At 34.4% G+C, this 10,779-nt stretch overlaps 1 pseudogene; it reads left to right on the forward strand.

The window, feature by feature from the left end:
- Positions 1–3,305: 3,305 nt before the first annotated feature.
- On the forward strand, positions 3,306–6,015 carry LOC135802268 (putative sodium-dependent multivitamin transporter; annotated as a pseudogene).
- The last annotated feature ends 4,764 nt before the right edge of the window (positions 6,016–10,779 follow it).

A 10,779-nucleotide genomic window follows, 5' to 3' on the forward strand; every position in this document is an offset into this window, starting at 1 on the left:
TTAAATTTTTACAGTTGTTGACTGGGAAGTAAGAATTAGTTCCTTTCTCACGTTACAGGTACGTAACGAATGAGTTATTTGATGTCGTAATTGTGAAATAAAATTTATTATTTGATATTGAGCTGCCATCTATGAATGGAGGCACTAACTTAAAACATATATTTCCTACGAAATTAAATTCCAACGGAACGCAAATGCATTCCAACAATGTGCGAATTTGATAACAACCTATCCTATCTTAAATAGTTATCGTGTCTCGTCGCAACGTGTACAGCGTTGCGTTAGTCGTCATTTCTTTTGTTTGTTTATAAACAACTTTTATTGCGTTCGACGAGCGAAACATTTACCTGCGGATAGTCTTATCTTATCCGCTGTCGCTGCGCTGCGTTCAAGATTTCTTATTCAACGCACTACAAACAGTTTTAACCGGTTGTCAACTGATTCACACGCGTGTTTTGTGACTGCACTTTTCCTGTTATTTTTTTTATTGGTAAACAGCATTATATTAAAATGCGATTTACATGTAGTTCTAGAGTTTGTGTTAGTGAAATGTAGTTGGCCGTCGGTCTACGAGTAACTCGATGTGACTTTACTGCCTATCAGAGTTAATAATCCACTCAGTTTATACAGGTAATGTTTGAATTAAATTATTTATAACACTTGCATTATTTATTCAAATGTTAAATTCAATTTCTATTATTTCTTCTTAGCCAGTTGTCTTACGATTCCTAAATTGTATTTCTATATAGTAATATTTCTTCTTGTTCAACTCTACGCGGTTATCGGGTTTGTGTATAAACAACTTTGTTATCTCTTTGAAGCAGTTTCATGCTTCGCTCGTACTTCGAACGTTTCAGTCTGTTCTTATTTGCACGCGGCTTGTCTCCTTTCTTTCATTTCAATTCTATGAAATGCAGTATATTGTTAATTGTGGACATACTTATCGACTTGCTTGCGTTAGTCGGTTAAAGAATTGTTTGTAATACAAGACTCTATCCGACGGAAGAACTTAATAAGTGCGCAGTACAGTTCGTGATCTAACACTCGTGTTTTTCTCTGTTTCAGTGTCCTATTATCTCTTTTAGTTTACGAAATATTCGCAATTGAAAAAATTGGGCAAAAATTGAAAAATGTCACTTTTTAACACTTTTAGTCACGTTTTTTGTCCTTTTACTATTAGAAATATTATTATTTTATATTTATATCTGATAGAGAATTTTCCAATCTTTCATAATAAACGATTAGTTGGTAGCTATCTCTTTTAGTTTAAGAGATATTAATTTTTGAAAATAGTTGGCAATTTTTTCTTAAGAATGAAAATTTCATCTCTCAGATTTCCCTTTTAACTATCCTATCTGATAGAGAATAGTCCGTAGATTAAGTCGCTGCGATCAGATCCTATTTATCTCTTTTAGTTTACGAGATATTCGCGATTGAATAAAATGGGCAAAAATTGATAAATGTCACTTTTTAGCACTTTTAGTCGCGTTTTGACTTTTACTGTAATAAACAAAGTTTCGTAAAGTTAATGGAAAAGTACCGGTTTTCTTTAAAAGTCTCATTTAAATGTTTGTTTTGAGTTAGTTTTACTTAATTTGGAGTGAAATTAAATACAGAATATGACCCCGAAAGAATTAATTTTGTAGATTGTTTTATTTTAAAGTTATCAATTAATTAATAGTATAAAACTTGTGTTTTATATTTTAGACACCTGTTCTTCACTAGCGTATATTGACATAGAATAACCTCAACCGCTCACATGTTTATTATATTTTGCCTTGCGCTTATTGCGCGTCTCTGTAATGATTTTCCTATTATTTTCATTTTGGTTTATAACCATAAACCTTGAAACACAGGTGACACGTGCTGAAAGTATGTGCGAAAGAATTTAATAAAGTTAAATCGATAAAATGCCATGACCCAAGAATGAATGTAAGATATTCAACTGCATTGAACTTGATTAAAACACTTAGCAATAAATTAAAATCAACAAGTTCACACGTATCTACACTCTATCACACATACATTCCACGATTAAATGTGAATGAATAAATTACTCATTTTAAAATTTGAGTAATTATGAGATACTTTATCATTTTAGCATGCAAGTAATGTTTAATAAATGTTTGATAATTACATTTAACTTTTCATTGCAATTACAGACACTGTCTGTACATTAGTATTTAATCCGTTTATGAATAGGGAAAGTAAATCCTTTTGGTATGTTCTTGTCGCGGTAATAATCATAAAATGTGACGCAAATGACAATGCGTTTGTTCCATGATAAATTTAAGTTATCGTAATTTCAGTAAGTGGAAAATGTCTAGTAGGCATTCATAATTTTTTTTTTGTTAGGTATTTTTGCCTACTACGACAATCACGCCACAGGAAATCCACAGATTATTATTATTATTATTATTGATTTAAATTAAAAGGTGTTTGTTGAGGTCAAAGTATTGAACTTTGCTTTGAACGCTTCACCATAACTCTTTTTCATATGTGTTTAACGAATTGTGGAATGCGTTATGTATTTACCGTTAGAAATCTTTTTTTCACATTATAATTGTTTATTTTGTCGAATCATAACATTTATAGATTGGCAATATGTATTTTATTTGATATTTTATTAGTAATTCAATATCTACGATGTTTACTATATAAAACCATAGCGTGTGTAGCGATAAATTGTTATGTAAATGTCGATGCACGTTACGATTGGAAAACTTTATTTCTGCAAGTAATGACGACATTATTACAATGTAAATTTATTTATTACGTGATTTAATCGGTGCCAGATTAAGGAAAATGTCTATCTGAACGGCTCAAGGTCCTTAATTTAAAAAGAAGTAGGATTATATTAGTTAGACAGTGAATCTTATCTGTTTTTACACGAAAATAATTTTCGGATTGTCTGGAAATCTGAAGTGCCAACTTCCATAAATTTACCTAAAAATAAACCGAAATAATATTGAACTTTTCATCATAAAGTGCGAGTGTTTATTACATGTTTTTTCGGTAATATATCTAAAAATACATAACACTTGCAATGTATATTTATATCTTTAAAATTTACTTGATATAACAATCTTGGTTACGTTTTGTTGGATTTGTTTTCACGTATGTAGCAAACACGTGCGTTTAAATGGCAACACCCAGTATTCTTTTATTTACCAAAAGATATAATAACCACAGGTTCGTTTATCAGTACGTTTTTCACAGCTTAATGTAAATACAACACAAATATTGTTAGCTAACTTCTAACAGGATGGCAATATACTAACGTATATTTCATAATATTGCAATATGAAAGTGAAATTTATGTAGAACTATTGCAGATGACATGAATTTATTCAAATTCTTCTTCTGAGTTCAAAGTATCGCCTGGAAAAATTTCGGCGGCATCATGAGGTCACTAAATCTCTTCGGTGTTTGGGACTATGTGGTTCTATGCATTGTCCTTCTCATATCATCCGGAATTGGGATTTATTACAGATTTACTGGAGGTAAACAGAAGACATTAAGAGTAAGTTGTATTAAATTCAATATATATTCTAACATACTTGAGATTAATTTGTTTTCGGTTGTAGGAGTATTTATTGGCCGATAAAAGCATGCCTATAATGCCTGTGGCATTTTCATTAATGGCTTCCTTCATGTCCGCGATCACCCTTCTTGGAGTATCCAGTGAGAACTACACGTTTGGTTTTCAATTCATTGTAATCAACATATCCTATGGTATCTTTACTCCTGTTGCGGCATATTTGTACTTGCCGGTGTTTTTCGGTTACAAGCTACTAGCGCTTATGAGGTATGCCATTATGAATACATTTTTAATGTTATAAAAATCAGCAGTTTTATTTTAGTACTTAGAAAAACGTTTTGGCCAAACAGCGAGGCTAGCAGCTTTGGCATATACCATGCAGATGGTATTCTATATGGGGTGGTTTTATATGCTCCTGCGTTAGCTCTAGAGGCTATTACAGGCATTAGTCAGTTAGCGGCTATTTTATCAGTTGGTAAGAGTCAATATGATTTGATTTAAAGTTTGAAAGTTGATTTTAATTTATTATGTTTTAGGGTTGGTGTGTACGTTTTATTCAACCATTGGAGGCATGAAAGCAGTTCTCATGACGGACGTATTTCAATCATTGCTCATGTTTGCTGCCGTCTTCAGCATTATCATTTGTGCAGGCATCGAACAAGGTGGACTTTCTGGAGTTTGGGAGGTTGCGTCACGTTACGGACGAACGGATATGCTCAAGTAATTATTAAGCCACAATATCTCATAAACCATCTAATTGAAACATTCAACGTTAAGTTAGGTAATAAGTGTGAACTTGAATCTTGAACAAAAGAATCAAAGAGTTTCTTTATGTTACTAGGCGTGAAAGTGAATATTATAGTTTAAGGTCATGCGTGTTATGCAACACATTATGTAATATTTGTATTTCGTGGCAGTTTTTAACATGTTTTGATTTATTTCAGTTTTAATCCCGATCCAACCGAAAGGCACTCGTGGTTTACACTTATACTTGGCGGTGGCATAACATTTTTATCCCTGTACGCTGTTAATCAAACCCAGGTGCAGCGATATCTTACCGTCAAAGATTTGAAAGCAGCTCAACGTGCCCTCTGGTTAAACTGGCCCATTCTCACTGCTTTAAGTTTAAGCACTTCGTTTGCGGGTTTGTCCATTTACTCTAGATATGCCAAATGTGATCCTGTTTGTGCCGGAGAGATTAATATGTCAGATCAGGTATGTTTTTTATTAAATTTCTTCCTTCTACATGTTTTACTATAATTATATTCTATTTCAATAGTTGATGCCTTACTATGTGGTGGAAATGATGGGCCACATCCCAGGTTTATCTGGATTGTTTGTTGCTGGCATCTTTAGTGCATCATTATCTTCAGTTTCTGCTTCATTGAATAGTTTAGCTGCCGTTACGATTGAAGATTATTACAAGGTAACTCTACACATAACACACATAAAATGTACATATTCTTAAATGCATTTTTTAAAATATTTTAGCCATTGTATAGATATTTTCGCGGCGTTGAACTCTCCGATCGTTTGGCAAATATCAGTTCGAAAATAATAGCGCTCACATTTGGATTTGCAAGTTTAGGTGTGGCATTTCTAGCGCAATATTTAGAGGGTGTACTACAAGCATCACTAACTATTTTTGGGGTAGTCGGAGGACCACTTTTGGGATTTTTTACATTAGGAATGTTTACAACGACGGCAAATGAACGCGGTGCCATTACTGGTCTCGTCAGTGGTTTGTCACTTGCACTGTGGATGGCTTTTGGCGGGCCAAAACCACCACTCAAGAAACTGCCAGTATCAATAGAAGGCTGTGATAACTTATTTACTAATAAAACTGTTTGTTCTCCTATTAATACACGACCAGATAGGTGAGTAACTATTAAAATTTAGGCGTTGCTTTATTAATCGTCATCTAATTTTCAATTTTAGCGAATATTTCTGGTTATATCGAGTGTCCTACTTATACAACGGTGTGTTCGGATTAATTGCCACATGCGTGGTTGGTTACGTTATATCTTGGTTGATTGACAAGATCGCCGGCACCGAAAAACGACCCATGAATCCAAACTTATTTATACCCCCTTTAGCGAGGAGGTTGGAAAAGCAATGGGAGACTCCATTGAAGATGAACGAGGTATACTTTACGACAGGATATTAATTTGTGCGTTTAATAGCATAAAATATATGTTTGTAGATGAAGTCATACGAAGAGTAGCCAAAAACCTTTCGATACCGATCATCATCATATAAATTCATAATGATTGAATTTACTGAGACCAAAGTTAATCAGTATAAAGAGAATTGAAGTGTACTTCAGTACTGTATAGACTGCTGCAAAGTCTTCCAATTGTTGTAAAATGTTGTTAGTTAAGTGGTAAGTGTTAGGCATATCTGATGTTATTAAATTACAATTTAGTCTAAATTGTATGTTGTGTTTGGAGGAAAATATAGCTTTTTTACTTGTTCTACTTTGTACTTTTTTGGTATATAGTTTTAATAAAGAATGTTGAAAGACAGGGTCAAACTTTGTTGAAGCGCGCCGACTGCGTCGTAGCGTCCGTTCCGACGGCTATCGTCGAGAGAAACAAAAGAGTGATAGTCGCGATTTAGAGTGCGTCTGATATATACGAATTAACAATTGAACGTAGAATGTATTTGTATATTCAGTTACTTACTTGCTTGTACGTTGAACGCATCTTCTAATAAACCACTCCGTAACAACAGAAATATAATTATTTTATATTTTTATCTGATAAAGAATTTTCCTATCTTTCATAATCAACCATTAGTTGGTAGCTATCACTTTTAGTTTAAGAGATAAAAATTTGTAAAAATTGTCGAAAAAAAGTATCGGGGTGCTTGATTTAAAAAAAAGTATCATGCACCCCCCCTTAGCAATTTTTTTTAAGAATAAAAATTTCATCTCTCAGATTTCCCTTAACTTAACTATCCTTAACTATCTATCTAACTCTCCTTTAACTATCCTTTTAACTATATTTACTGATAGAGAATAGTTTGTAGATTAAGACGCTGCATTACGAGATATTCGCGATTGAATAAAATGGGCAAAAATTGATAAATGTTACTTTTTATCTGATAGAGAATTTTCCAATTTTTCATAATCAGCAATTCGTGGGTTGCTATCGCTTTTAGTTTAAGTGATATTAATAGTCGGCTAATTTTGTGGCTTTGAGTGTTTAGCGGGTGAACGCCATGTCGTAGGACAACCGTTCTTTCACCAAATTATAAATATTCAAATTCTTTATAATTTTCATGTATAACTTGTGGGTTTAACCCTTTGGAAACCTACAAAAAGCCCTTTCTGTGTTTTTCTGTCGGCTAATTTTGTGGTTTTTAGTATTTAGCTGGTGAACGCCATGTCGTAGGATAACCGTTCTTTCACCAAATTATATATATTCAAATTCTTTATAATTTTCATCTGTAATTTGTGGGTTTATCCTTCGGGAAACCTACGAAAATGCCCTTTTTGTGTTTGTTTTAGGTCGGCAAATTTTGTTATTTTTAGTGTTTAGCGGGCGAACGCTATACCGTAAGATAACCTTTCTTTCACCAAATTATAGACATTCAAATTCTTTATAATTTTCATATATATATATATATATATATATATATATATATATATAATTTGTGGGTTTATCCCTCGTAAAACCTTGGAAAATGCCATGTTTGTGTCTTTCGGTCGGCTAGTTTTATGGGTTTCAGTGTTTAGCGGGCGAACGCGACATCGTAGGACAACCATTCTTTTAACAAATTATAGATATTAAAATTCTTTATAATTTTCATATATAACTTGTGGGTTTAACCATCGGGAAACCTACAAAAATGCCCTTTTTGTGTTTTTCGGTCGGCTAATTTTGTGGTTTTTAGTGTTTAGCGGGCGAACGCCACGTCGTAGGATAACCGTTCTTTCGCTAAATTCATATTATAGATATTCAAATCTCTTTTATAAATTTCAGGTATAGCTTTGTGAGTTTATCCTCGGGAAACCTGCAGAAATGCCCTTTTTGTGTTTTTCTTGGGTCGGTTAATTTTGGGGTTTTAGTATTTAGCTGATGTACGCTAAGTGTCGTAGGATCACCGTTTTTTCACGAAATTATAGATATTCAATTTCTTTATAATTTTCATGTATAATTTGTGGGTTTATCCCTCGGGAAACCTACGAAAATGCCATTTTTGTGACTTTCGGTCGGCTAATTTTGTGGCTTTCAGTGTTTAGCGGGCGAACGCCATGTCGTAGGATAACCGTTTCTTTACCAAATTATAGATATTCAAATTCTTTATAATCTTCATGTATAATTTGTGAGTTTATCCCTCGGGAAACTTTCAGAAATGCCCTTTTTGTGTTTTTCGGTTGGCTAATTTTGTTGTTTTTAGTATTTAGCTGATGTACGCCATGTCGTAGGATCACCGTTTTTTCACCAAATTATAGATATTCAATTTCTTTATAATTTTCATGTATAATTTGTGGGTTTATCCCTCGAGAAACCTATGAAAATGCCATTTTTGTGTCTTTCGGTCGGCTAATTTTGTGGCTTTCAGTATTTAGCGGGCGAACGCCATGTCGTAGGATAACCGTTTCTTCACCAAATTATAGATATTCAAATTCTTTATAATTTTCATATATAATTTGTGGGTTTAACTCTTGGGAAACCTACAAAAATGCCCCTTTTGTGTTTTTCGGTCGACTAATTTTGTGGTTTTTAGTGTTTAGCGGGCGAACGCCAATCGTAGGATAACTGTTCTTTCGCCAAATTGCTTGAATAAAATTCTTTATAATTTCCGTAATATATAATATGTGGGTTTATCAACGGAAAACTTAAAATGCGCTTTTTGCTATGTTTTGATCGGCTAATTTTGTGATTTTTTAGTATTTGGCTGGAACGCCTTTATCGATAGGACAGCAGGTTCTGCTGGTTATAGGCCGCTGATTTACCCCAATTTTCATCCCATAATATGGTTTATCCCTGGAAACCTACAAAGTATATTTTGTGCTTTTAGGTTTTGTATCTAATTTTGGTTTTAGTGTTTTGCTTGGGCGAACGCCATGTCGCCCAGGACAACTTTCCGCAAATTGCCAGATATTTATATGTATGTATTCTCATACATAATTTGTGGGTTTATCCCTCGGGTAGCCTACAAAAATGCTTTCTTATGGTCTTCTAATTTTGTGGTTTTTTTGTTTTAGCCGGCGAACGCTATGTCGTGGGGCTGCCGTTCTTGCACTAAATTGTACGGTGCCTTAAATGGGAGTCACTTCTACCGCTACCTTCGCACCGTGCCTTAAATGGAAGTTTTTATGGATCCTGTAAGAATAATTAATTTAATTTATGTATGTAGCGCCGCTTCATTTACGTAAAATGGCGCCCGTTGTTGGATGAATGTTGAAAATGCCATCCTGAGATGGTCAAGTTAGTAATCAGAAACAGGACCAGCTGGAGAGGTTCCGTGGTACTGGTGGAGGGGTGTATTTGGGGATTATGTTTTTAATTGCGGGGTGGATGTCAACCAGGACAGTTCCAAGGCGTATGTATGTTTGGCGGTTCTATAATATTTTGCATATTTACTTACTATTCTGTTATTCATTCTGGTTTTATAGTGGCGCAGAAGTTGAGATTTGGATTTTGGTGTTGGTAGTGGTTGAAGCGTTGAGATGATTTTGCTCGACTGTTGCATTTGGTACGTCGTTTTGTTTGTTCAAGGTTCGCCAAAAAGAATTATATAATTGTATTTATTGTCTTTGGCGTAATTTGAAATGGCGTACGGTAAAATTTAGGGTTTGGGTGTATTTACCATGTTTGAATAAGGTAGTTTTATATCTTTGACTATGAATTTTTATCGTTTTATTTGTTTCCAAACGAAGAACTTAGCGCGCAACATCCGTTGCTCCTTTATTTAATCCTGCACATAAACTTTATTGGAAATGCCACTGTCCATGGGAAAATGGTTCAAAATTAATTTTTATATTGTCGTATTCATTCAAAAACGGTATCCATAGTGTCATCTATCACGAGAATTAACTAAACTACGCCGCTATACCAAGAGATTGCTGTATGGCAGCCTGCACCTGCACTTTTCTGCGATCCTAATATTCAAAGATTTTTGTGTATCATTTCACTGAATTTCTCGACAAAATTTTTTACATTGCCATTTTTGTTGTTTTTCAATAAGGATGCCATCTTGTCCGGAGATTCTTCAGGGATCAAGAATATGTAGTTCTTTTTTTTTCTAGCCCTTCTAACGGATTTGTCGAGATTCGTTGCCGTTAATCGCTGCAGGTAGGCTAATACCAGGCGGGTGCGTGTTTTGTGTAATTTACCGCGAGTAGCATTTCGGCAGGTTGGCTACGGTAGCAAAAGACTTTGCAAAATAATCGATGTAGAATTAAATTATGTATCAGCAGCCTCAAACAAATTTCAAGTTTCCCAAGCTTGTTTTACTGCGAAATCTTTTGCCTTTTTATAGCAAAATCTTTCTTCAAAATTTTTTGTGCCCATTTTCTTTCTCATTTTGAGAAAAATATGCCATCTTGTCTGGGAATTCCTCAAGGATCCAAAGGTATGCCAGTTGCTTTATTCTGGCGCTTTTGATGAGATAGCCTAATTTGCCTTGATGATTAAATGTTGGTATCTCGACAACTAAAAGGGCTAAGTGATCCTTAATGAATGGAACAGCATCGTGAAGCCAGCGCACAAAGCAATTTTGTTATAAAAATGTAAGCTTATTTTCGGATATGATTGATATTCTGCTGGTTTAATACTGAATTTAGGCCCTATTCATTTTGTCAAAACCATTCAAACGCGAAAATTGAACGCGGCTGAAATCTTTTCAGCAGTGGTTGCCGTAGTAAAATTTTTAGATTTAACGGTTGCAGAAAGTAAGATTAAATTCAGAATCAGGCAAGTATTAACACACTTATATAGATTAGACCGATTGGCATGTAAGATGCGGGTGAGCACGCCAATACAGGCCTGAAGCGATCCAATGTTAGAAAATAATTGCATAAATAGTCGATATAGAATTTTTGGCTTACAGGATCCCGGCTTCGATTTTAAATAGTACACCACTGTGCGAAGCTTCGCGCGCTTTAAACAGATTTTTAAACATTATTTTTACCCGTCTCATTGATTTACGCACTGAAGCTGCCATCGTATACTTTGCGCTGCTGCGATCCGAATACCAAGGCCGGGTTTGCGACGAAGTACGTAATG

The sequence above is a fragment of the Atheta coriaria genome, unplaced genomic scaffold (genome assembly GCF_025399875.1).
Source record: "Atheta coriaria isolate IRGN ID8LTWV9N9 unplaced genomic scaffold, Caltech_Dcor_3.1 hic_scaffold_16_pilon, whole genome shotgun sequence".
NCBI lineage: Eukaryota > Metazoa > Arthropoda > Insecta > Coleoptera > Staphylinidae > Dalotia > Dalotia coriaria.